The following is a 14,306-nucleotide window of genomic DNA, read 5'->3' on the forward strand; positions in this document are numbered from 1 at the left end:
GTGAGTCAAGCTCTGTTCCTCAAGTGGGCCGGCTCAGCTGAAGTAGGGTTGCTTCAGGGGAACTCTCCGCCAGGCCTCATCCCCGGCCTCACGTAGCGATCTGCGTCAACGTTCCGGGTCCAAGTCTCTCACCGCCGGGCTTTTGCACTCCCCTGCTCGGTGCTGTATTCTGCCACGGGGGTCCCGCTTCAGACCCTCGGCTAGCTGCCGCCGCCGGAAGTCTGCCTCAAGGGAGTTTGCCGCTAGGCCTCATCCCCGGCCTCGTGTAACGATCTGCGTCAGCGCTCCGGGTTTAAGCCTCTCACCTTCGGGCGCCTGGCATTTGCACTCCACCGCTCGACGCTGTAGCTTGCCACGGGGGTTCTCTTGCCGGTCCCTCGGCGAGCCACTGCCTTCGGAAGAAGTTCGCTTCAAGGGTGCTTGCCGCTAGGCCTCATCCCCGGCCTCGCGTAGCGATCTGAGTCAGCGCTCCGGGTTTAAGCCTCTCACCTTCGGGCGCCTGGCATTTGCACTCCACCGCTCGGCGCTGTAGCTTGCCACGGGGGTTCCCGTGCCGGTCCCTCGGCGAGCCACTGCCTTCGGAAGAAGTTCGCTTCAAGGGTGCTTGCCGCTAGGCCTCATCCCCGGCCTCGCGTAGCGATCTGAGTCAGCGCTCCGGGTTTAAGCCTCTCACCTTCGGGCGCCTGGCATTTGCACTCCACCGCTCGGCGCTGTAGCCTGCCACGGGGGTTCTCGTGCCGGTCCCTCGGCGAGCTGCCGCTGCCGGAAGAAGCTCGCTTCAGGGGAGCTTGCCGCTAGGCCTCATCCTCGGCCTCGTGTGATGATCCGCGCCGGAGCATCGGGTACTAGTCGGTTGCCTCTGAACACCGGGCACACGCACTCCTCCGCTCGGTACCGGAGTCTGCCAAAGCGAGTCCCGGTCTAATTCTCCAGCGGACTGCTCCACCACAGGGCGTCTCTGGGCTGGCCCGAGCCTCGTGGCCTCAGCCTGTGGTCATCCCATCGCGCCGCCTCTGCCTCCGGTCACACTCCTTGGGCTCCGGTGCAGCGATTCAGGGAGCCAGCAGCACCACCGTCAACGTCGCTGGGTGATCTCTCGATCTCCTAACAGAGCCCCGTCCGTTTGGGGGGAGATCTGCTAATAAAAGCGGTACAGGGGCTCGGGATTACGGGAGCTCGCGGAGAGTGCGACCGCTCACTCCGCCATCTTGGCTACGCCTCCTTCCGATCGTTTTAAATAACATAATCCGTTTAAGGTTGTAGAATAGAAAAGTCAACATTTGTCATATGTGGTCAAAGAAACGGGATTTCCAGATATAAAAATTAGTAGTGGACATAGTTTCTGCAAGTTAGTCGGTGGAGTGGGGCATAGAAACCAAAAGTATAGCAGTGAGTGAATCAGGATCACATTTTGCAAGCTCAGTGACCAAATACTCAATTGTACGACTGTCTGAAAGTAAGGACATGTTTACTAAATAATATGGTTAGTGAAATGGAATAGCTTTGTATTAATTCTTGCCAAGAAGAGGGACGGATTACTAGGATTCTGACTCAGACCCTACAGTCAGTTTATGGAGTGGTCATGTTCATCACTTTGTATAGTGTAGATAAAGGGATTAATGAAGGGAAGGTTCTCATAACTGATACAGGATTAAGGAAACATATGGGGGAGAAGACAGTAGGGTTCAGTTTACATAAGGCCTTTCTGCTATACACACTTTATAGTCTCCTAGTTACAGAGAAAAAAGTACTAACTGTGCATTGAGTACTGCCGCACCATAAGACACTGGCTGGAAAAGTTGATTGCAACAAAATAAGTGGTGCTCAATGGATATTCACTCATCCATAATTCCCGCTTAGTTGTCGGAATACAGTGAATTCCAGATAAATGTCTCCTTAATGGTTCCTTAAGGGCTTAAGAGATAGCATTTCGCTTGGCATGTGTTATTGGTTATGGCTTTACATGTTCTAAGCAAACCAGAGATGTGAAATCTTACATACTTATCAGTGAGAATGTTAGCACTATTGTAGATTCATCCACAAACAAGCACTAGCAAAGTTAATAGATCAACAGACCTGGAATTGGTTGCCAACCTTTTGGGTTTTGTGGATGCTAATTTTGGTTTCTTTTTGTAAAACTTTAATGATGGGGTAGCTGCTAGGATCTCCCCAATATACAAAAAAATATACACAACTGTGGTGAAAAGCAAAATAATGTTTTTACTCTCAAAATTAACACATTGCCATAACAGATCAAGGCACTAAAGAGTGCTACTTTGTGTGTATATGGGATCCTTGTGAAAGCACAGAATGCTGTAACTCACAATCAAGTTAGTCAATGGCCCAAGTCGGCTGACAATGTGCATGCATTATGCTGTAGTAAGCAGAATAAACAGAACAATGAATGAAAATAGCTAGGTCAAAATTCCATAAAAGTAGGTCTTGATGTGTTTTACTTCAGCCAAATACGGCCCGGAATCAGGTTTTCTTGCCCATAGGGAAAAAACACAGGCTTTAAAAGCCAGCTTAGGAAAAGAACAAAACCACAAACACGCAAATTGACCTGTTTTGATCGGTCATTGCCCTCCATCATAGCTGCCAAGGTTTCAAATTGCTATGTGTGACATTTTCATAATTACAGCGTAATTAGGAGTGACTTTGAGTGACGCTTTCTCGCAAGCAAAATCAAGCAATAGAGACGAGGTAAAAATATAAATATCAGAAATTACACCCACTTGAGCAAAGTGACTCTGCCAGTAGAAGCACATTTTCATAGCATAAGCATAGCAAGTCAGTGCAACAGTAGGAGATCATGACTTTGTAATGTAATGCTCCATACCACGCCGCGTGTTACATCTCGCGGCGTGGACTTGGCTCGTGTTGTCTTCCCGACGTGGGGTTGGCTCGTGTACAATTCACGAGCCAAAGCCCGCGTTTAGAGTTATGTTTATTTAATGTGTTGTTCACGAGCCACGGCTCGTGCTCCGTGGCCGTGCTGGCTTTTATTATGATTCAAAAGTGTGTACTCCCGTGCATGGACGGCTGAGTCTTTCGGTTAGCCATTGTAACCGCCGGCTTCCCGATGACCAGACGCTCATGACGGGTGGAGTTGATATCTGTGAATTAAACTTCACTTACCTGAATCCAAACAGCTTTCCTGTTTATTTACCACATATTTTGGCGACGAGGATGGGAGACTCCACCCCACCCACGCTGATTCTTCTTCCTGATTCAGCACCTCGTCAACGTTGTAATTTACGTTTTATTTCATTGGACGGATGAAACCCTAACCTTTCCCAATCAGCGGAGTTGCCTTTTCTCAATTTCTTCAGCTGGCAACTCTTATTGGTCGGTTACAATCGTCTGCTCAACACGATCGACCTCATTGGGTATTTCTTCGTTCAACTTTCTTGAGGTATCGTGTGAAAGCTTCTATCAAGACACGACAAGGTACTGTGTTATTTATAAATATTTCTTCATTAAGCGCATCTCCAACGATACGCACGTTGTAATTGGAATCATTCGGTTTAAACATTGCGTGTCATCTCAGCGACACGCACGCTTTCAACATACAACTTACTTGATATTTTAAACATTTACTTAACAAGCGCATCTTCAACGATACGCACGTTGTTTTTGGAGCCACTTTGTTTAACCATTGCGTGTCATCTCAGCGATACGCACGCTTCCATTATACAACAGATAATCACAGGGTCGTGCACCGCGTATCTCTGCAGCGATACGCACGCTTTTCATTTTGAATTAGCATATTTGTTGAGTCCTCTACTACAGCGTTATATACGCTTTTGAAACCTAATTAAACCTTCTAGCATATTTATTTTACAGCGTTATACACGTTTTTGAAACCTGATTAAACCTTCTGGCATATTTATTTTGCATTTGTTACAGCACTTGAAGCCTGATTAAACCTTCTAGCATAATTATTATTCAATTGTTACAGCATTTTCCACGTTTTAAATCGGGCATATTGCGACGACTATAATGATATGCTCGTTTTAAAGCTGAGTGGGGATAATCCTTGGAACGTATACATTGAAGCCATCGCAAGATTAAAAAAACAATTTTGTGATGAGCCTAACATTATGCTAGAGCGGCACAATTTCTATGCCAGGAAACAAAAAGAGGAAGAGAAGGTGGAAGAATATATCGCTGCTCTCAGAGTATTAGCAATCACTTGTAATTTTGAACCTTCTCCAGACAAATTTATTAGGGATCAATTTGTATTTAATTGCGCTTCTAGAAAGATTAAACAGAGGATTCTTGGATGCAAGAACCCATCTTTAACTGAAGTTATAGACCTCGCCCTTAGTATTGAACGCTCTACGTTAACCAGCAAAGTTGTGATGGAACCATCGAAACAAGCAGTCAATGCAATAGATGGTTATGACTCTGATCAAGAAGAAGCCCTTTGTGCCATTTCTAATAAAAGCAAAGTATCCAGTAAACCCTTTCAAAGGAAAAAGACAATTTTCTGTTATAGATGCGGATCAAAAGATCATATTGGAAATGCTCCGAACTGCCCTGCTCTCAAGAAGCGGTGTTCTATTTGTAAAAAAATTGGACATTTTCAAGGAGTTTGCAGATTCGCCAAGAAGCCTTCCACTGTTAATATGGTAGACTTTGATGCATGTTCTGATTCTTTTAAGAACATTGTTGTAACCCTTGATTCTAACGGTGATATTGATTCCATTAAGGGCCCGCTATGTGCAGCTATTATTGATAATGTTCACCTTCAAGTTATGGCAGATTCAGGTTCCCCATATACAATTCTTAGAGATTCAACCTTTTATGAAAAATGGGACAAAAGAGTCGAATTGATTGAATCTGATGTTAATCCACTGGCATTTGGTGAGAAGAATATTAACATGCTGGGGTATTTCGAAGGATTAGTCCAATGTCTGGGGAGGGAGACCGTCACTAAAATTTATGTGGCAGAGAAAGGTAAGGACATCGTGGGCTGGAAAGACTTAGCCAGGATGGGTCTTTATTTAGTCCCCGGTGATGAGAATCCCATCAAAGTTGGGAAGTTACCTACTTTTAAAACTGATCTACCCATAGCTGTGATAGATAATCATAATGTAGACGTGCAAGATATTATATCAGAATTTAAACCTGTTTTCAAGGAAATGGTGGGGAGTGTCAAGGGATTCGAACACAAGATTAGATTGATACCTGGAGCTCAACCAATAGCACATAAAGTTAGAGCAGTTCCACTGAGCGTCAGATCAGAATTGAAAATAATGTTGGATGATTTGTGTAAACAGGGTATCATTTCATCTATCAATTCTTCACAATGGGTCGCACCAATTGTAGTCGCCCGTAAAAAGACAGGAGAAATTAGATTATGTGCGGATTTACGCTCATTAAATAAGAACATAATTGTTGACTGTCACCCGCTTCCAAGAATCCACGAGCTCCTGGCTAACATAGGCGACGCAAAATGGTTTTCGCTGATCGATCTGAGGTCAGCGTACCATCAGGTGTCTTTGGCAAAGGAATCCCAAGAACTTACTTCTTTTATCACACCATTTGGAGCTTTCAAATTCCTTCGCCTCCCTTTTGGTTTAGCGTCTGCTGGAAGCGTTTTCCAGAAGCTGATGGATGTATTATTCCAAGGGATAGCGGGTGTATAGGCATATCTTGATGATATCTTGATTTTTGCCAAAACGTTAAACGAGCATAATATTATCCTCAGAAATGTTCTTTCAAATTTGATGTCTAGGAATATGACTGTTCGTACAGATAAATGCAAATTTGCAGTGAACAAGATTGATTATTTGGGACATACAGTCTCAGATCAAGGTATCACCCCCAAATTTTCAGTTGTTAGAGCCATTGAAGATGCAAAGCCTCCCCCTGATAAAGATGCCTTACGATCTTTCCTTGGGCTAGCAGAGTATTATGCCAGGTTTGTTCAGTCATACTCCCAGCTAGTTGAACCTTTAAGGAAACTTTTGAGGAAAGGGACTAATTTTGTTTGGACAAGGTTTTTTGTGAGATTAAGAAGTTGATTGTTTCTGCAAAAGCCATACATGCTTTCAGGGAGGATGCCATCTCTGTTATCACAGTTGATGCAAGTATTTCTGGTCTAAGAGCAGTGCTTACACAGAAGGTTAATGGTCAGGAGCAAACTGTGGCGTTGGCGTCTAGAGCACTTAAAGAATTCGAACAGAGATATAGTACTATCAAGAGGGAAGCCCTGGCTGGTGCATGGGCGGTCCACAAGTTTAAAATGTACATTTGGGGTAGAAGATTCGAGTTGGTCACTGACCACAAGCCACTAATCTATATCTTTAATAAATCCAGTTCAGCGTCCATGTCTGCACGGCTGATGAGATTAGTCTCAAAGTTGCAAGAGTTTAACTTTTCCGTTAAGCATATTGTTGGTGGCAAGAATTTTTGGGCCGATTGCCTGTCAAGGATGGCTATGGCCAAGGATAACGAGGAGGATTTTCTAGTGGAGGATGTCGAATGTGTAACGTTTGTGGATGCTGTGGATGAAATTAGTGATGTGATTTCCGAAAGTGATTGGAAGGAAGCCACCGCCCTAGACAACGTGTTGTTGAAAGTTATCGAGTTTACCACCCGTTGTTGGCCTGAACCAAGAGGTTTGAGCGGTGATTTACGTAGTTTTGCTCAAATTGCTGAGGAACTTTCTGTTGAGAACGGTGTTGTACGAAGAGGTGAGAAATGTGTTCCTCCTTTTAAATTAAGAGAGTCCATTATCAATAAGGCACATCAAGGGCACTTAGGGGCGACAAAAACAGCTATGCGTATTAAGCAACACTATTGGTGGCCGGCAATTGATTCCCAAGTAAAGAATTTGATTGATTCTTGTCCAGAGTGTTTGTTATCCGACAAACATTGGCGCACATTAAAAGTCCCTTTACATCCTACCGAATTTCCTAACTCTCCTTGGGAGAAAGTTGGAGTAGATTTCTCAGGCCCTTATTCCATTCTTCAGCAGGAGAAGAAGTACGTTATTCTTTTGGTCGATTATTTCTCGAAGTGGATGTACTTTGATTTCGTTAAATCTCCTGATTCTGACTCCACTATAACCTTTCTTAAGAAGGTTTTTGATTTAGAAGGGTCCCCAAGGTTTATCGTTACGGATAACGGCACTCATTTTGTCTCTGATAAAATGTGCAAATTTTTGAAAGAATTGGATATTAAACAACTCAAGGTTGCTCTTTATTCTCCAACTTCGAACGGTCTTGTTGAGAGGGGGAATAAAGTAATCAAAGAGGGCGTTCAGACTGCGGTATCTTGCGGTTACAAAGTAGGGGAGTTTGTGAAACAAAAATTATGGCACTATAATACCTCTCCTCATTGTGCGACTGGGGTTTCCCCATTTTCTTTACTGAGAGGCAGGGAGAATCGTTCTGTTTTATTTCCTTCTTGGTTACACCAGGGTTCCGCTGTAAAAACTATTGATTTGGACTCTGTTAAGAAAGCTGTTCTTGATAAACAAAACCAGATGAAGTTACATTTTGATGGTACCTCTGATAGTAAATTGGTGGATCTTCTGGTTGGTGACTGGGTTTTAATCAAGAACCCTGGAAGAGTAGTTAAAGGTCGTTCAAAGTTTTTTGCCCCCGTTCAGGTAGTTAAAGTTAGCAAAGGAGCAGTTTTCCTAGGCAAAAAGGGTTGGTGGAATAAGCGCCAGTTGGTGAAAGTCTCTGATCACCAAGCTGAAATTATCAGAAACAGGAAACTTAGTGATAATTCCGATAATTTGGACTGGAGTTTTTGGATGGATACTCCTTCCGTTTCTGGTGCTTTTAATCATTCCTTTGTGCAACTTCCTGTGGAGGGCTTAGCGGGTTCCCCAAACTTTATCATGAATCCGGATGCTCCAATTCTCAAAAAAGTTTCTTCTTTTGGGAGACATATCAGGGCACCTGAGAGATATAACGAATTTGTTAGATTTTAGGCATTTGTTGTTTTTTGTTGTTTTTCTTTGTCTTCCCTCTTTCTTTTTGTTCACTGTTATAAGGGGGAAGGTGGTGTAATGTAATGCTCCATACCACGCCGCGTGTTACATCTCGCGGCGTGGACTTGGCTCGTGTTGTCTTCCCGACGTGGGGTTGGCTCGTGTACAATTCACGAGCCAAAGCCCGCGTTTAGAGTTATGTTTATTTAATGTGTTGTTCACGAGCCACGGCTCGTGCTCCGTGGCCGTGCTGGCTTTTATTATGATTCAAAAGTGTGTACTCCCGTGCATGGACGGCTGAGTCTTTCGGTTAGCCATTGTAACCGCCGGCTTCCCGATGACCAGACGCTCATGACGGGTGGAGTTGATATCTGTGAATTAAACTTCACTTACCTGAATCCAAACAGCTTTCCTGTTTATTTACCACAGACTTGCTTCCATTTCTCCACTACAAAATCAGAGTACTTAAATAAGGATAGACAGGGCCTTTTACTAATGGCTCGGAGTTACCGTGACCATCAGTAATTCCAGGGGTGAGGGATTACTTTCGAAGAAAGGATAACATGGGACATTCCGAACTCACAAGCCCTTAAGTCCTCTGTCCCAGTCCACTGCTGCATCAGCTGAAGCTATGCCCCTGCCCACAACGTCCTTTTACAACGCGATGATCCCTTGTAACCATAGTTCTCGCCCTTCATGTATTTTAAAGAAAAATTCAGCACTAATTTACAAAAAGAAAATTCTGAGAAAAACACTTGAATGAGAATAACATGGCTGAAAAAAATGGCTCAAGCGTCTGAATATGGCAATTTAAGTGAATTCATTCACAAGCGTCTGAATATGGCAATTTAGTTTAATTCATTCACCGGGCCTGGTCTTCTGACCCCCGAATATTGATTTTAACATAGAACGGTTATATAACGCTGGGTGTGTAGGTTCACATTTATATAACAGTTATTGTTGATTTAAAATACCTGCTGGCAGTCGCCAGTAGGTAGTTATAGGTAGGACCAATTTTCCATAGGAAGATAATTTTTTGTTTTGCTTATAACTTTGGCGTTGTTTGATGAATCTTCATGAAATTTTCAAAACGAATAAATTGTTCATATCAGCTCCTATGTTGAATGTTTGGGGGTGATTCGTCAAGGAGGGGCTGAGAAAAAAAGGGGGTCCCAAAACATGTTTTCTCCAGGTTAATTTTCAAAGGAAACTTCAGACAAGGCTACAGGTCGAACGGGTGAATGGAATTACCCCACAATTGGCAGGGAGAAGGGTATTGGTCTAGAAAGCACGCTTTGGTTTATTTGGTGGAAATTCGTTCAGTAGTTTTGTAGAAATATCTAAATTTACTGATAACGATATTTGGGAATTCTGCCATCTGATTGGCGGAGGCGTTACGAGCACGAACTTGCTGCTTATTGGCTGCGAGCGGTTGCAACTAGGAAGTGTTGGCCGCCATTTTGTGATTCAGTTAAAGCGAGTAAGGAGAAAAAAGGGCGAAAAGAGGAGGAAAGAGGAGGGTAGGAGCGCTGTGAGCTCTGTAGGGTGGTTAGGGAGTGCTATAGAGGGAGTGTGAAGTGAAGTATTTACCCTTACCGTTGTGAGAGTGGTGTTTTGCCCAGAGTGAGATGGTGGTGAGGTGAGGTGCCTGTAAACTCGGGGATGAAAGCGTGCGCCTAAACCGTGAGCTGAGTGCTGTAACCTGATGTGCTGTGGGTGTTGTAGCATACTAGCCGAAGCGAAGTATTTACCCGTACCGGTGTGAAAGTGTTATTTTGCCTAGAGTGAGATGGTGCTGAGGTGAGGTACCAGTAAACTCGGCGATGAAACTGTGCACCTAAACTACGAGCTGAATGCTGTAAACTGATGTGCTCTGGACGCTGTAGCATACTGGCCGCTATAGCATAGCTGTGAAGGTGGTGTTAGTATGGGTTTAGACTATAGCAGGAGTGGGAAGGAAACTACTCACTGGTACCGCTCTGAAGACTCAGAGATGAAACTGTGAGTCTAAGTCGTCAGCTGATTGCTGTAAAGTGATGTGCTGTGGGCGCTGTAGGATACTGGCCACTGTAGCATACCTGTGTAAGTAGTGTTAGTATGCGTTTATACTATACAGGGAGTGGGAAGCAAACTACTCACCCCAACCGATCTGAAGACTCAAATGCAGTGTTTTAGCAAGCATGAATAAAGAAATATTTATGAAGAATATAATGCAGAATGTTTCAATGCCACAGAAGACAAATGGTGAAATGGGGTGTGTCTAAGAAAGTGGCGGTGTGTAATAAAGCAATGAAGTTTGAAAGTTATATACAAAGTGTTTTTATTTAAGTGCCGTAAATGGATCCCCTGGTGCAAGAGCTAGGGCATCCAGCTGATGCAAACTTGAACCGCTTCTGCTGTATTCAAACGTAAGCTCCTGCATTCCACATTACATGTTAGAGTTCCATGTGACATAAACAATACCTATTACACTTCAATTACTCTAAATTTTATAATGGAAATGAAGGTAGGATACGATTACCACATGTATCTTTTAAGAAAACAAACAAACAAAAATAATTGTAAAATGTAATTATCAAACTTTTTAGGTAACCTGGTACTCTGTTTTTTCTAACACAAATTTATCAACAGTAGAACAGTCAGCAATCTCTTGTACAGTAGATTCAATATGGTGCGTGTGAGCATTGGTAATAGTTCTACCCACATCTGAACTTTGAGGAGGAACACAAACATTGTGCTTCTGAGAAGCACATTTGGTACCTTTCTGGTCAAACCATACATTATTGTCTTCAGCGGTTTCAAAACAACATGCTTGTGCAGAGAGCTAAGGCATCCAGCTGAGGCAAACTCCAACCGCTTCTGCTGTATTCAACCCGAAGCTCCTGCATCAGTGAATTCCACATTACATGCTACAGTTCTATGTGACATAAACAATAGCTATTAGACATGAATAACTAAATTGTATAATGAAAATAAAGGTAGGATACAATTACCACACTGTGCCAACCAGTTCCTAAACAATGTCGTCTTTTTTCATTTTGATCACCAGGTTGTGAGCAGATGCTGGAGATGAGTACATTTGTGTGAAAGGGCTTTGTGGATAAGAGGCAGACAGAGAGACGTGTGCACAAAGAATAGTTGTGGTTTCTAAATGGGTGTCGGGTTTAGGCTAATTTAACTAGTAAATTGCGTATTTGCATAGGCCATACATCATTGATCCCTGGTTAGAGTGGAGACGTAAGGGACAGTAATGAAGGCAGAGTTCAAATGTCTGAGTATACTTAGAAAGTTATTATATCAAAGTAGCACAATTGAAGTGTATTAAAAAGAATTTAAAGGAAAAATGCAAAAAAATTTGAAAAAATCCATCCGAGAATAACGTGAGTTTCTTATAAGTCTTGGAGATTCTAGTCTACAAGTCCTTCAGCGGCTTGAGATGCGTAATGTTCCAAAAGGCTATGTTGCCATCGTGTGGCAAAAGCGAAGCGATCCAATTCATATTCTCGAAGGGACAGTAATGTTCCTCGAATGTTGGAGCAGCAATTTGAATTGGCAGGTAATCTGCAATGTTGTGAAAGGTTGCACGTTGCAGGAGATCTTTTGCGGCTGTGCAGAAATCCCATTCCTCCACAATACCTTTTTGCATTATACTGCCTTATCTGCTAGATATCGGGAGCGATTGTTGGGATGTTGGCAAGGCATAGATCCATTCGCTAGTCGAATGGGCACATTTTGCCATAAAAAGATGGTTGTACAAAGATTGTTATGTTGTAGCTGGCTCCGATAATAGATAGAGGCAGGCAGTCGAAATGTTTTTCAATTTTTTTACAGTATTGATGTAGCTTCGTGTAGAGGCGTATTCTGTTGGACATGGTTGTTACCACAGAGAGCGCAGACATTTTTTACAAGCAAAATTAGTAGTAGGATGGCCGCAAGGAGAGCAAGAATGATGGGCGCTGTTCCTGTTATTCCAGAGATGATCGAATGATTAAAGTCTGGTATTAAAAGAAAAACAGTTTGAAAATGTGTAAGAAGTCGGGAGGAGACCGTGTTAAAAAAGTGTGCCAGACCTTGAGTATGAGATGTGTTGAAAATTGTTTAACACTTCATAAAGTGTAATGGGAGGTTCGCATTTAAAAGTGAGTGTATTTTACTTGAAGTTCGTGGTATCTGCAGTCGATGCATTTCTTTTGCAGAAGTGAGGGACACTTCTGTTGTGAACAAAAGCTCTTTCAGTTTGGTTTGTTTAATGAAATCTGCTTTCAAAGTAGGGATTGACGGCCAAGTTGAAGTTTGGGAGTTAGTTTGTGTGGGTGGTAATAGATATTGCCACAGAAGTTACTCGGTTTGAAACAGTAAGGACATACGGTATGCCAGCTCACATTCCGTAGGAGTGCATGTTATAGAGAAGCAGATAACTGCCGTTAGAAACCTGTGTGAATGTTGGTCTGTTTGTGGGAGTTGACTTCCTTTTAAGAAAGGACATAAGATTGGGGGCTGTAAGCTTAGAAGAATCGTGTAGTTGGACATTCTTGGATAGTAATGAATGACTGCCACTGTGGTCACACTTTTCACCTGTGCCAAAAACTTCTGTATGCTCTTTAGGACAGCGATATGTAAATGGGAGAAACCACTGCTCGTGAATAAATGCACTACTTTATACAATCACATACAACATGACAAACAACATGTACACCTAGCAGACACAACAACGCTACGTACTGTAGGAACCGTGGCTAGCCATGTATACAAACCAAACATGGCATGGTACCTCTGCCACACAACGCAGAATGCGGGAAGAGATGGGAGCAAAGTATGTGCGAAGGTGGCAAGTATTTCTCAATTTTAAAAGTATACAATGCAAAGTGTTGAGGGGATGTGCCAGACAGACTTGAGTATGTAGAGCACAAACATGTACATGTCAACATACGCTGATGGTCTATTGAGTGAAGTAGACAGTGGACGCAACCATGATAGTACAGTCAGTAGGGAAGATTACGGAAAGGTAGAGCGTACGTGCCTCTTCCCCCATATGTTTAGCGTAGTGGGCTGGCTTGGCGTACACAAGGGTAGCGTAGGAGTATGAAGAAGAGGCATGTTTCTCTGGGTGTGGTTTTATTCCAGAATGGCAAACGTGTCTGCCAGGTCTGCGCAGGTTACACCGCCAAGAGGCTGACACAGTGAGTGAAGGTGCCTGCGTGAATGATGCTCTCAGCATGCTGGTATCCAGAAACCGTCATGGCCGCTGCTACACACATATGCTCCACAGTTCACTTATCAACACCGCCGTATGTGAAAGAGGGCCCACCACGTGCCGGCTGAAGCTCCTGGGCCAAGGTCTGCAAGCTCGGAAGGCTTCTGAGATTAACGCTGGCTACCGCGATACAGGCACACAGCGCCCAGCCTGAGGCCCAGCAGCGTGGAGTGCTCTGTATACTACTAACACCGTAGGCCAACAGGTACCAAACAGTGGAACTGTGTTTTGATACCATAGTGGACGATGTTAGTACTGTATCTAAGAGTGGAGATGAAGATCCTCCCTTCGACCAGGTGCAACCAACTCTAGGTCCCAACAGTGGAACGGTGTCTTGATCCCACAATGGAAGATGTCTGATATTACCTGTGGTTGGTTTTCACAGAACTCCCTTCGTTGAGGTGCATCAGACTCTGTGCTTGCGTAGCTAACTGTTACACATGATTACTGTGCTTAGTTGACACCAGTCGGTGCAGTACACCGCGGTACAGCAGGTCCGCACAGTGAAAAGGGGTCTTGATTCTATGATTGAGGATGTCAGAAGTTAAAGTCTGTGTTGATTTCTGTGTACCCCCTCCGATCAAGTGCAACCAACTCCGTGCTTTCGGATCTAACGGTACGTGGCTGTGAGGCGTTAATGACCACTGCCTCTGGCCTACACTGCGGTTAGCAGGGTTCACAATTTAGATTGAGTGGTGATTGTTTAATTACAGAATCCAGTAGTCAAGTAACTACAACATCTATTGAAATATGCACAATATTGTTTTAGTATACTTGCTTGAAGAACTTTTTTTAGATGAGTTATAGGTTTAGTAAAGTGACCAAATTCATCTTGCAAGTCAAAAGTAACAGTGAAGAGTGTGGACTGTTGAAATCGCTATTTGAATTGTTTTGATTTATTTATTGCAGGGTTTTCTGTAATTTATGTTGTTGTATTTTGTGAAGAGGCAGTGAGAAAAAGTATTCATGGTTGTGTGTGTGAGTACTGCCTTCAATTAACACTGCAGACAGCAGTGTTCAAAATTCAGATCAAGTTGCTATTGTAGAGGACGCAGTTCTGTAGGAAAAGACACAGCTCTAGTGCGCTCTGTCTGCACC

General features: G+C 43.4%; 1 protein-coding gene across 1 annotated transcript in view; it reads right to left on the minus strand.

Annotated features, from left to right (window-relative positions):
- The window catches only part of TWNK (twinkle mtDNA helicase), a 116,269-nt gene that overhangs the window by 64,115 nt on the left and 37,848 nt on the right, over nt 1-14,306 (minus strand). The window lies entirely within an intron of this gene.

The sequence above is a fragment of the Lissotriton vulgaris genome, chromosome 5 (assembly GCF_964263255.1).
Source record: "Lissotriton vulgaris chromosome 5, aLisVul1.2, whole genome shotgun sequence".
Classification (NCBI taxonomy): Eukaryota; Metazoa; Chordata; class Amphibia; order Caudata; family Salamandridae; genus Lissotriton; species Lissotriton vulgaris.